General features: G+C 50.3%; 1 long non-coding RNA gene across 1 annotated transcript; it reads right to left on the bottom strand.

The window, feature by feature from the left end:
- Positions 1–4,508: 4,508 nt before the first annotated feature.
- LOC125974538 (uncharacterized) lies at positions 4,509–11,482 on the bottom strand. Its single transcript, XR_007483592.2, has 4 exons — positions 11,406–11,482; positions 10,762–10,938; positions 4,736–4,806; positions 4,509–4,599 (listed from the first exon to the last, which is right to left on the bottom strand). It is a non-coding gene; the product is annotated as an uncharacterized lncRNA (long non-coding RNA).
- Between the last annotated feature and the right edge of the window lie 1,606 nt (positions 11,483–13,088).

Here is a 13,088-nt window from a genome sequence, read left to right as displayed (position 1 = left end):
TGGCTACTCACCATTGTAGCTCGCTCCTGGTCAATGATATGAGCCTCTTCTTGCAGTGGAAAACTTGCAGCCAACAAACACCGTGGAACCTAAAGGAATGAAATTAAACATTAACATTTCGCCTGGACCAACATTCACACGTACAACGCAACGCGGCTACACTTCTGCTATTACAAACGTAAATCTCCTTAAACACAACGAGTGTTACTTACCGTGTACGCTCTAGGCAAAATTGGATGTGATGCAATTCCAAATCTATCTGAAACGGCAGTTAAAAGTAGAGTTACATCAAGTTTTCTTTTTTAATCAACACAATCATTTACAACCGTTGACCAGAAAGAATCGTCGAAATTCGACGTCCCCCACAAACGCCACGCTCACTCGCTTTTCAGGGCAACAAAAGTACTTCTTTTTAAAAACGATGAGTTGTACTTACCGTGTACGCTCTGGACGGTCCAGTTGCAAGCAGAAAATAAAAATATTTCTCTTGTTAGTCGTATGTTACCATCCGCTGTGTCTTTGTCAACATCGCCGCCATTTTCCTACTTCCTGCTGCGAGCCACGCCCACGGATTTAAATTTGGGCGGAAGCTCTTTCCATTGGCGTCGTTTTCGCGTATAGCAAATCCGATTGGTTGGGAAGGGGGCACGGTTATGCAGCCGAGGGGTCCTGTGATCGGTGGGATGTAAAGTAGGCGTCGACGTCACGTCCGCGTCACGTGACCACGACGTGGCAGACGTCATATAGCAACCGCTGTTTTGTTTAGTAGACTTACAGTTGTTATGCATTGACATAATGGCGCACACACCAAATAGATTTAAATAAATTAAATAATTCTTCTGCCCACTCTCTTTTAAACAAGTTAACTCTCCCCGCGGATTTGAATTCCGGCGAAAGTTACGCCCATCGACGTCACGTATGTCACGTGACCACGACGTGGCAGATGTCATATAGCAACCGCTGTTTTGTTTAGTAGATTTACAGTTGTTATGCATTGGCATAATGGTGTGCACTCAAAATAGATTTAAATAAATTAAATATTTCTTCTGCCCACTCCCTTTTAAACAAGTTAACTCTGCCCACGTCCATTGACGTCTTGTCTGCGTCACGTGACCACGACGTAGTGACGTCATATAGTAACCGCTGTTTTGATCAGTAGACTTAGTTATTATGCGTTGACATAATGGCGCACTGGTTAGCATGGCCACCTCTTAAGCATGATGTTGCGGGTTCGACGCCTGATCAATGTTAGCATGGAGTGAGCTGAAGTGCATGGCGCTGAAGATTTGAATCTTTGAAATGCGCTGAGGTCTGACATATCAGGCAGAATGGTTTGCCATCACGTTCAACAAAAAATAGAAACTTTCCCACTCTGATTAAAACGTCCTGTGTTCATCTACGTATTTTCGTTTTGCTGTGCATCTTTTCCCTGCCATTTCGAGAGCCCAATTGACACTCATAGTTTAAAGAAATGTGTTTGCCCATCCTACTTTGTGGAATTTCACCACATGCGCTTTTGACCAAAATACCAAATTGAACTCAAGTGAAGCCAACACGCACAACCCCCCACACACACACAAATGTTGATATGAACATAAAAGAGCCGCATGCGGTTCGGGAGTTGCGGCTTGGCCAAACCTGTACTATACAACTTTATTTGTATAAAATTTTCACAACAGCTGTCACACAAACAAAGCGGGAAAAACCGAAGACGTGCGTGTTCCGCCCACGCTGGATTTATTTGCACCTTTGAAAAGACACCGTATTGCCGCAGATGTGGCAAAGAGTACTTTTGGGCATCTGAGACGGAAGGATGTCCAAAGCATCACGTCACCTGCTCTGGTAGGCATGGTGGTGGGACGTTGAGGTCAACCGCTTTGGGGTTGGCTGAATCTTTGATCGCAGGATGCCACACACTTGAAGACAGAAGCAGAAAAGCAGAGCTAAATGCAAAATGTACTCACCGGTGACTCCAATTTTTTTCCCCCCTGAAGAAACAGCTGGACGGGTGGCCCCGGCTGGCCAGTGGGACTCTTGTTATTCTGACCCTTTTTAGTGCGCGTTTGGGGCAACAACCGTTTTTTGTGGCGCTCTCTTCTGGTTCAAAAGTGCCCTGCATGTGAATTTGCTTTTCCTGCCTTCTGATTGGATGAGCGCCGGTGTGACGCGGTGCCTCTGTCACCGTGGCGGGGGGTATACGTTGGCATCGGAGCGTCTGCCAACGTCTGAGACCGGCTGGCAGTGTATCGGAGGTGTCGAGTGCGGTGCCGCTGGAGCTCACTCACCAGCTGGTGTTAGGGCCACAGAATGAAGGCCAAGGAGAAGAATAGAAAGAGAAACAGAAACTTCTCCTCCAATTGTTTGATTTGTCTCTTCTGAGCTTCGATGAATTCTTTCAGCTCTTTGTTCCTCTAGGACGGACAAATGGAAAGTGGCATTCAAAAGCCAGTAAGCGTGCAAGTAAGTGCCGGGCTGGCTTTGGGCCCTTACCTGTTGCGCGCTGTGCAGCAGATCCATTCTCTCTTGGAGGATGCAAGCGTCGCGCTCCCTCAACTCGCACATCAGGGCTCGCTTCCATTGGTCCACGGCGCTCCTAAGCTCTTCTCTCTGATCCGCCGTCAGCACGTCATTCACGCCAGCGTGGCTGGCTTTTTCGCCGTCCGTGGCGGGGCAGTCCCGCTGCGGTAGCGCCTCGTACAACATGGCCTCCAGCTCCAGGATCCTCTGGGCCGCAATCCTCGTCCATCAGTGGTCCGGCGGGAGATTTGAGGGCGGCTTACCTTATGAGCCTGGTCCATGGAACACTTCCTGAAGTCCAACTCTTCATCCAGGTAGCCCTTCTGCTTGCAGAACATATCCTAGCACAGCTCAAGGTCAGAATTGTTGGGGCACATTGCCGGAGTTCCCCTTGGCTGATGTCGCGTGTCTGTCTACCTTCTCACTTTCAATGTCCAACATCTTCTGTTGAAGTGCTGACTTGGTCACTTTGATGTATTCTAACCACTGAGGAAAGGCTGCTGTCACATAAGCAGAATGCGAGAGCGTGCGTGGACGTGCGCGTTACCTTCTCGGCTAGGGTGAGAAGGGTCCTGGCGTGAATCACGACCACCTGCTCCTCGTTGGTGAGATTCTGCAAGAGCCCAAAGGCACAGCGTCAACAAGCTTCTTTCTGCGCAAAGCCTTCCAAAAGTCACATTTGAGCCGCCGAGTCTCGTGGAGTGCGAACATAAGGAGTTCGACATACACTTACGGCGTTATAGCCCAGGATGTCCAGCTTCTTCATCAGATCACTGATGACGATGTCCGGGGGAAAGGCGCAAGGAGCAATGTAAGGTGTTCTGGGACCTCGGGTTAAGGTTAGGGTTGCGAGGGACGCCTTACGTACGCTCACGCCCTCGGCCTCGCAGTAGATCTGCAAAGGGCTGAGGCCGTCTGGGAAACGGACTTGCAGAAACTTCAAGACGGGGGAGCGCCACTCCCTCTCCTGAAAGGCAGAGGCATGCATCCGTCTGTCCGTCCGTCAGTCCGTCCGTCCGTCACATCTCTGGCCTCAACACGCTTGTGCGAGTCTTCCCACCTCCAGCTCCAGGATGCGGAACTCAAGCAGTTCGTTTTGGTCTCGGATATCCTGGATGTGCTCTTTCAGACGCGCTTCTTCCGCCTCCATCCGCCTGACCTGAAAAGACAGTCAGACCTCATCTGCGGGGCTTCCCGACAGGTGTGACGCCAAGCGACTCCGCCCAGCGCCTTTCTTTCCGTCACCTTTTCGGCCAACTGCTGATTGCTCTGACGCAGCAGCTGCTTCTCCTCCACCCACTTGACATTCTAGAAGAGACAAACGCGTGGACAGCTTTGGAATGTTGTGTCATTTTCATCCACAAATTCTTTGGTTGACTGGAAAATGACATTTGCTTTTCTCCGCATTTTCCCAGCCACGTTCGGGGGGGGGGGGGGTTGGTCCAGTAATGCCAGACGGATGAGTGACTGAAGAATGTAGCTATTTTGTCTGAGAAAAAGGTGTGCTCATTGATGAGCTTACCTGTCCTTGTTGCTTCAGCGCTGACTCCAGATCTGCTACTCTGCTTTGATAGTGACCCATTTCTACCATCAGCTTTTCTCTGGTCTGAAAGGAGGAGGAGGGAGGCTCCTCCTCCTCCTTTCAGACCAGAGAACACCCGAGGCTGGGTGAGAACGGGGAGGCTGCGACCCGGCCGGGGGTTGCGGGAAGGGGCGCCACCTTGATCTCCTTCTCGGCGTCGTAGTCCCCTTCGCTGGTCTGGGCTAGCAGAGCGTAGGCTCGTTGCAGCGCTTGATATTCTTGCGTCAGCTGGCGGTAGCGAAGCTCCGCCTCTTCATGCACACACCAATGCAACACAGCACTAGTACCAGAATCAGTCAGACCGGCGACAAAGCACCCGCGACGCAAAGACGAGTCCGATTCCAGGCTGAAGAGGAATGTTTGGTGCCAATACGCTGGCAGAAATGGCGGGCTACCTCTTCGGGTTCCGTGTCGGGGGTTCTGTCGGTGTGAAAAGACAAGGACGATCCGTCCGAGTCCACCAACACGTCTTCGTCGTAGCCGTAAAATGTTTCGATGACCTGCGGGCGCGGAAGCAAACATCTCTCTGAACAAACTGAAGCGACACCTCACGATGAATCGACGAGAGGAACGATAGCGAGAAAAAGGCCATTTCATCTTGCGCAACACCAAGCAGCCGCAAACAAACAGACTCACCTTGCAGGACCTCACGCTTTGTTCCTCCTCAGAGATTCTCGACGTCGGTATCGTAGCAGCAAATCTCTCTCCTGTCGACACAAATAATCCGCCTTTGAGATTCTTTGGATGCAAAGGGAACGAACGGCTCCGGCGCAGAAACAAACGCGACTCACAATGACATTTCTGACATGAGCTCCTGTCTCCAGAGCCTGAAAAACACGTCACCGGCGATGATTGGAGGGACGCTCGTCTTTTCCAAAAGTGACAACTACAGGGTGTGTCAGGGTTTTCCAGATTATCTTTATCGTATCATTGTGTTGCTTTGACTTTGACTGCGACCTGTAATAAATAATATTATTTATCCCTTATTTATCCCTATCGCTTATCCCTTCCTACACAAAGTCGTAAAACACCCCTTGCTATGTTTTGACTAGAGGTCAAGGGCTTCCTCTATTCAATCCACTCTTACACCCACCCTGTTTCTCTTAATTAAAATGCTCGTGCAGGAGCCGAGAGTCAGACTTCATTCGTACAACGGATGGACTCTCCACCTGCAGGTGTCCAAAAGAACTTACTTGTCTCCCGTGTGGTTCTTGCAAAATAAGTTGGAGCGAGCGCAACTCTAACAGGGTGCATTTTGCCACTAGCTGCCTACGGACAATGACGTCGCGCTCGCGGCTCATGGTTGACGGGCTGAGCAGCCGGGCAAGTCCGTCGTTTTCAGCGCACAGCGAGTGGCAAAGGCGCTGACAAAACGGGAGCTTTGAGCTGCTGAAAACGGCAAAACAAGTCTAAAGCGTGTTCAAACGCGTGCGCACAATGCTCCTGCTTGAAAGGTCGGAATTTAAGGGGCCAATTTTTTGGATGGCGGCCGCCGGCCAAGCTTTGGACGGAAAAGGTTTCCTGGCGACAGCGAGCGAGCGCGGCGCTGCCGTACGTGCACCGAGTCGCCTGCCTGAAGACCTTGGACAAGTCGTCGATGATGTGCCGCTGCTCCACAACTTGAAGGAACTCCATTTCACCGTCCTGCTTCAAGTTCCTGGGAACCACAATCTCTCGGGACCTGAAATGGACCGGCCACATAGACTCTGTCCGCAAGAAGGCCCAGCAGAGGCTGTACTTCCTGAGACAGCTCAAGAAGTTCAACCTGCCACGGGAGCTGCTGAAGACCTTCTACACTGCCATCATCCAGTCTGTCCTCTGCACCTCCATCACTGTCTGGTTTGGATCGGCCTCCAAACAAGACAAGCACAGACTGCAACGGACAATAAGGACTGCAGAAAAGATAATTGGAATCAACCTCCCATCTATCCAAGACTTGTACCTGTCCAGGACCAGGAAACGTGCAAGTAACATCTCAACAGACCCTTCGCACCCAGGTTGCAGCCTGTTTGAACTACTCCCCTCCGGACGCCGTTATAGAGCTCTGTACACTAAAACCAGCAGACACAGAGACAGCTTCTTTCCCCAGGCTGTCGCTCTGATGAACTCACACCACTCCTAGAGTCATTACTGTGCAATAACATCCCGCTTGCCACACCTTTTTTGTCTACACTGTTTGTACTATGTGTCCTCTCTGCATCCATTGCAGCCTGGTCATCCTAGAAGAGGGACCCTCCCATCTGTGGTCTCTTCTCAAGGTTTCTCATTTCCCCTAGCTGGAGTTTTGAGTTTTTCCTTGCCCTCTTGGGAGTTTAAGATCAGGGGGTGTTTGAGAATATCTTTCGTTCTTCACATGTCCTGAGTGTTGTTGTTAGTCACCTAAATGTTGAACAGAGGCTGTGATTTACCGAAGTCAAATTCCTTGTTTGGCACGCTCAAACATGGCGAATAAAAAACTCTTGAATCTTGAATCTCTTGAATCTTGCTGGCCGCAACCGCGGTCCAGGTCATTGAGCGAACTAGGCCTTCTCTGTGGAACACAAATGCAGTGGACTCTGTTGGCACGCCGCCGTTGTCCGCGTCGACTTACCAAGCTTGCCATCTCCTCGTTCTCCTGGGTGACAAAGCGCACTTTGTTTTCAAGGCGACACAGCACCAGCGAGAGTTCTTCATTCTTCCTGCTCAGGCGTTTGTTTTTGTACAGGAGTGGCAGAAACTGGCTTTCTGTTTCTCTCAGTCGCTTTAGCTGCAAGCATGAAGTGCGGGATGTGAAAGACGCACAACACGCGGGCCAGAACGTATCCATTCCTTTTGCATCGGTTTGAACGGAATCGTGGCTTTGGCTCCCAATAAAAGACATCTACCAGGCAACCGACTCGCCGCGCCGCTCAACTAATAAGCAAGCGCAATGGGTGCCTCGCTGGATGGCGCGCATCAAACGTAGCGCAAACCTTCAAGCGTGCCGTCAATAAATTACCAGTTCATTGCGCTCTTCAGAAAGCAGGGCGTTTCGATCCTCCAGTTTCCTGATGACTGCGCTGAGCTCAGCGATTTTCAGATGAAACCGTCGCGTGTCCCGATCCTCCTGAGACTGAAAACGCCCCGCAACACACACACACAAGCACTCGTTCAAAGTTCAAAACTGTTTTTGTGCTACCTTCCTCCAGCAACGAACTAAGTCATGCGTACTGCAAGTGTGTGATGAGGTGGCTTATGCAATGAAGAGGATTGCTAGTAGCGGCGTTGACCCCACTTCCAGGGTAGTTTAGGCCCGCCCTTTGGGAATCCCTCAGGGCAGCGATCTGCTGCTCGGCAGCCTGAGTCTGCAGCTGAAGGCGGTGGACGTGGCCGGCCCCAGGGCTTCATCCAAAACACTAACCGCTCTGTCTTTCAGCTTGATCTCATCCGTCTGGATGTACAAACGGGGAGCGCTCAGGCAGGCGGGCAAACTCATTTGCCAGAATTGTGACAAAAACAAAGAGAGCAACCGGCCAATTTTTTTCTTGAATCGACTAGAACACCTTTGCTGTGACAAAAGTGAAGCGAGCAACCGGACATTTTCTTCTTGTGAAATAGAATAGAATAGAATGCCTTAGGTGTCATTGCACTGCAGGTATACAACGAAATTGGGAACATAGCCACGCACCGCGCATCTGATCAGTCCTACCAGTCGGCGGATCTCCCTCTCGCAGTCTCTCTTGGTTCGGCTCATCTCCTCCCGATGCTGGTGATGAGCCGATCGGAGCTCGGCCGCTCGGGACTGCCAGGCCTGCTGGGCCGCTGCCAGGGCTTCTTCCGCGCTCCTGGTGGAGGCGACACCGCTCGGTCTCCCGACACCGCCGCGTCTCCTCCACCTCCGCCAGCAAAGCGCCCCCCCTCCTCACCTGAGCAGACATTGCGCCACACCGGGCCGTTGAGACCGCAACAGAGCGCCGCGACGCTTACTGGGGACAAGCTACACAATACGGTAGCGGCCGCATCGAAGCCCGACGTGGCGTGCGGATAGTCAGACACGGATAGAGCGGATCACCTTGTCCATGGAGCCGTCCCTCAGGCTGAGGACCAAGGCATTCAGTGGCTGGATCTCTCCATCTTTGATTTTGATCACTCTCATCAGCTCCATTTCATGCTGCCGCAGTAATGTCTCCCTGGTAATGGCTAACTCTTTCTGCTTCTCCTCATGGAGTTTGCTTTTGAGTTCCGTCATGGCGGCGGTGGCACGGTGGTGCTCCGCCCGCAGGTCCTGACTTCTCTCTCTCTCTCCAGACAGCTGACCTGACATGACTTAGACTTAGACTTAGACAAACTTTATTGTCATCTTGTCTGCACATGGTGCATACAAAACGAAATTCCGTTGCATACGTCTTACAACAAAGTAGTGATATTGCAGTTGAATAGAAGTAACATATCCTATGAAATATATATATATATATATATATATATATATATATATATATATATATATATATATATATATATATTAAAAATAAGTATAAAGTGCAGCAGTGATAATTATGCAATAGTGCAAGTAGGCAAAACAGTATTCAAGAGTGTGCAGAGGAATGCTAAACCATGTATTAAACTTCTATTTAAAGGGTTTATACAAGTTCAGTAAAGTTGGTAGTGCGAGATAGTGCAAGATAGAGGTCCGTAGTGTCATAAAGTACAGTTCTGTGAATGTGTGATGCAGAGTTCAGTTTAGAGCTCAACAGTTCTAGTGTTCAACAGTCTGATGACAGCAGGGAAAAAGCTGTTGCAGAACCTGGTGGACCTGCAGCGGATGCTGCAAACCTCTTCCCAGAGGGCAGCAGGGAGAACAGTCCATGGTGGGGGTGTGATGGGTCATTGATGATGTTACGGGCACGGGACATGCAGCGCTGAGATGAAATGTCCTGAATGGAGGGAAGAGGAGCCCCTATGATCCTCTCTGCTGTCCTCACCACTCTCCTCACGTTCTTCCAATCGGAGGCGGTGCAGCCTCCACACCACACAGAGAGACAGCTTGTCAGAATGCTCTCTATGGTGCTCCTGTAGAACGTCCTCATGATGGGTGGGGGCAGGTGGGCTCTCCTCATCCTCCGCAGGAAGTACAAGCGCTTCTGTGCCCTCTTGACCAGTGCCGTAGTGTTCATAGTCCAGGTGAGGTCTTCTGTGATGTGGACCCCCAGGAATTTGGTGCTGCTGACCACCTCCACAGCTGAGCTGTTGATGATCAGTGGAGCGTGGTGAGGCTGTTTTTTCCTGAAGTCGACGATGATCTCCTTCATCTTCTCCTCATTCAGGATCAGGCTGTTTTCTCTGCACCAGCCCACCAGCTGCTCCACCTCCTCTCTGTAGTCCAGGTCGTTGTTGTCTCTGATGAGCCCCACCACCGTTGTGTCGTCTGCTGACTTCACGATGTGATTGGTGGTGAACCTGAGGACGCAGTCGTGTGTCATCAGGGTGCACAGCAGGGGGCTCAGGACGCAGCCCTGAAGGGAGCCTGTGCTGAGGGTGATGACATCAGAGGTGTTCTGTCCGACCCGGACTGACTGAGGTCTGTTGGTGAGGAAGTCTAGCAGCCAGTTGCGAAGGGGGGCTGTTGAAGCCCAGGTGTTCCAATTTTCCTACCAGATGCTGTGGGATGATGGTGTTAAACGCTGAGCTGAAGTCCAGGAACAGCCTCCGCACATGGGTGTTCTTCTCCTCCAGGTGAGCCAGGCTCAGGTGAAGAACGGAGGAGATGGCTTCCTGAGTGGAGCGGTTTTGCCGGTCGGCAAACTGGAACGGGTCAAATAATAGGGGGAGTCTGGAAACGATGTGACCTTTAAGCAGCCTTTCGAAGCACTTCATCATAACCGGAGTCAGTGCAACAGGCCGGTAATCATTAAATGAGGTGATTTGAGGTTTCTTCGGCACCGGAATGATGGAGGCAGTCTTAAAGCACGCCGGCACTGTGGCTTGGCCCAGCGAGGTGTTAAAAATGTCTGTGATGACCCCAGCCAGATGACTTGCACATTCCCTGAACACACGCCCAGGAATGTTGTCCGGGCCAGGGGCCTTACAGGGGTTGACTCTCCTCAGGGTCTTCAACACATCGGCGGAGTCAAGGCAGAGTACCTCCTCTTCCTGATGGGGGACAGTTTTAACTGCTGGAGTGCCGTTTAGTGCCTCGAACCTCCCAAAGAAGTTATTTAGACCATTTAGAAAGTCAGCATCAACTACACCCACCGGGGGGGGAAGGGTGAGTTGTCGTCTGTAATCGCCCGTATGCCTTGCCACATACTCCTGATGTTTTTGACGTCGTGGAAACGATCCTGAAATTTTCGACTGCGGTCTCGCTTCGCTATCCTGATGGCACGGTTCAAGTTGGCTCTCGCTGTCCTCAGTGTCTCCTTGTCGCCAGACTTGAAGGCAGAGTTCCGCGCTCGTAGCGTTTGACGTACCTCCTCAGTCATCCAGGGTCGTTGGTTGCCCCGGGTGATGATATTCTTAGTGGTGCTGACGTCCTCGGTGCATTTGTTGATGTAGGCTGACACAGTCATGGCACACGCATGTCTAATCTACATCGGGAAAACTGGGAGGGAGGGAGGCAGGCAGGGAGGCAGGCAGGGAGGCAGGCAGGGAGGCAGGCAGGAAGGCAGGCAGGAAGGCAGGCAGTGTCTGTCTGTTGAGGTTTTCACCTTGTTCTTCTCCTGATGAAGTTCTAACTGGACGTCCATCAGTTTGGTTCTCAGCTCGTCATTGGCGGCCTGAAGGGCGTCCGTTCGCTCCGCCTTGGCCCGCCCTGCCGGAGCTCGTTTGGACATCTCTTACTCGAGTCTCGCCCGGTCGTCAGTCAGAGATCACAACATTTGTACCTGGAGAGCACAAACGCAGCGCTGTTTTCCACTGGCTTCGAACTCAACTTCAATCGGTACCGTAACTTACAACATCATAAACATAGAACTAGCTTGACTTATTCATTGAATAAATGCATTTGGTTCTTCAAAACTGCATCACGCAACATAGCGTGACCGAGACGGCCGTTATCCACCTGCGTGAAGTTATTTGGTGAAATGAATGAGATGTTTAAGACACCATCGTTCTGTCTCTATGTAGATGAAGGGAAATAATCGATTGCTGAAGGTCCAAAGGTGTTGTGATAAACAAATAAACATATTAGTGATTAGTGACATATTTGTGATAAACATATTAGGCAGGATAATCACATATGTTAACGTGACTGCCCACACTGTATTTATTTATGGTTATTTGTTAAATCGAGTACTGTTAGACATGAAATAGGAAGTGTTTAACATAAATGGAAGACGAAAGGGGTACTCACCATTGTAGCTCCTGCTGGTCAATGATACGAGCCTCTTCTTGCAGTGGAAAACATACAGCCAACAAACACCGTGGAACCTAAAGGAATGAAATTAAACATTAACATTTAGCCTAAACCAACATTCACAGATACAACGCAACGCAAACTACACAAACGTAAATCTTTTTAAACACAATGAGTTGTACTTACCGTGTACGCTCTAGACGGTCCACTTGCAAGCAGAAAATAAAGATATTTCTGTTGATAATCGTCGTGTTTGTATCCGGTGTCTCGCTCAAGGCCATTGCGCCCACAGATTTGAATTTTGGCGAGAGTTCAGCCTATTGACGTCATTTCCGCGGTGTAATACCCGCATATCTGAAACGGCAAAGTTAAGAGTAGAGTTAAATAAAGTTTTTAGTCAACGCAATAATTTACAACCGTTGACCAGTCGAAATAATCGTCGAAATTTGGCGTCTGTGGCTGGAAGCAGACGCCGAGTTCGACATTCCTCCCAAACGCCACACTCCCTTGCTTTTCAGGGCTAAAAAAAAACAGTTGTAATTACCTTGTACGCTCTAGACGGTCAAGTTGCAAGCTGAAAACAAAAATATTTGCCTTGTAAGTCATCGTGTTACTAACCGCTGTGTCTTGTTTGCCAGAATTGCCGCTTTCCTACTTCCTGTTGCAAGCCACGCCCACGGATTATAATTTTGCCGTGAGTTCCGCCTATTGACGTCATGTCCGCGTCACATGACTGCGACGTAATATTATCTAAAACTGTTTGTGCGGTATTGTGTTGTTCTGTGCGGTATTGTGTTATTCTGTGCGGCGTCGTGTTGTTCTGTGCGGCGTCGTGTTGTTCAGTGCGACGTCGTGTTGTTCAGTGCGGCATGGTGTTGTTCAGTGCGGCATGGTGTTGTTCAGTGCGGCATGGTGTTGTTCAGTGCGGCATAATGTTCAGTGCGGCATAATGTTGTTCAGTGCGGCATGGTGTTGTTCAGTGCGGCATGGTGTTGTTCAGTGCGGCATGGTGTTGTTCAGTGCGGCATAATGTTGTTCAGTAGGCCATAATGTTGTTCAGTGCGGCATGGTGTTGTTCAGTGCGGGATGGTGTTGTTCAGTGCAGGATGGTGTTGTTCAGTGCGGCATGGTGTTGTTCAATGCGGCATGGTGTTGTTCAGTGCGGGATGGTGTTGTTCAGTGCAGGATGGTGTTGTTCAGTGCGGCATGGTGTTGTTCAATGCGGCATGGTGTTGTTCAGTGCGGCATGGTGTTGTTCAGTGCGGCATGGTGTTGTTCAGTGCGGCATGGTGTTGTTCAGTGCGGAATGGTGTTGTTCAGTGCGGCATGGTGTTGTTCAGTGTGGGATGGTGTTGTTCAATGCGGGATCGTGTTGTTCAGTACGGGGTGGTGTTGTTCAGTGCAGGATGGTGTTGTTCAGTGCGGCATGGTGTTGTTCAATGCAGGATCGTGTTGTTCAGTGCAGCATGGTGTTGTTCAGTGCAGCATGGTGTTGTTCAGTGCGGCATGGTGTTGTTCAATGCGGCATGGTGTTGTTCAGTGCGGGATGGTGTTGTTCAGTGCGGCATGGTGTTTTTCAGTGCGGCATAATGTTGTTCAGTGCAGCATGGTGTTGTTCAGTGTGGCATGGTGTTGTTCAGTGCGACATAATGTTGTTCAGTGCGGCATAATGTTGTTCAG

This window comes from Syngnathus scovelli, unplaced genomic scaffold, assembly GCF_024217435.2.
Source record: "Syngnathus scovelli strain Florida unplaced genomic scaffold, RoL_Ssco_1.2 HiC_scaffold_82, whole genome shotgun sequence".
Classification (NCBI taxonomy): Eukaryota; Metazoa; Chordata; class Actinopteri; order Syngnathiformes; family Syngnathidae; genus Syngnathus; species Syngnathus scovelli.
The sequence above is the reverse complement of the archived record's forward strand: the minus strand, read 5'-3'. Positions and strand labels throughout refer to the sequence as shown.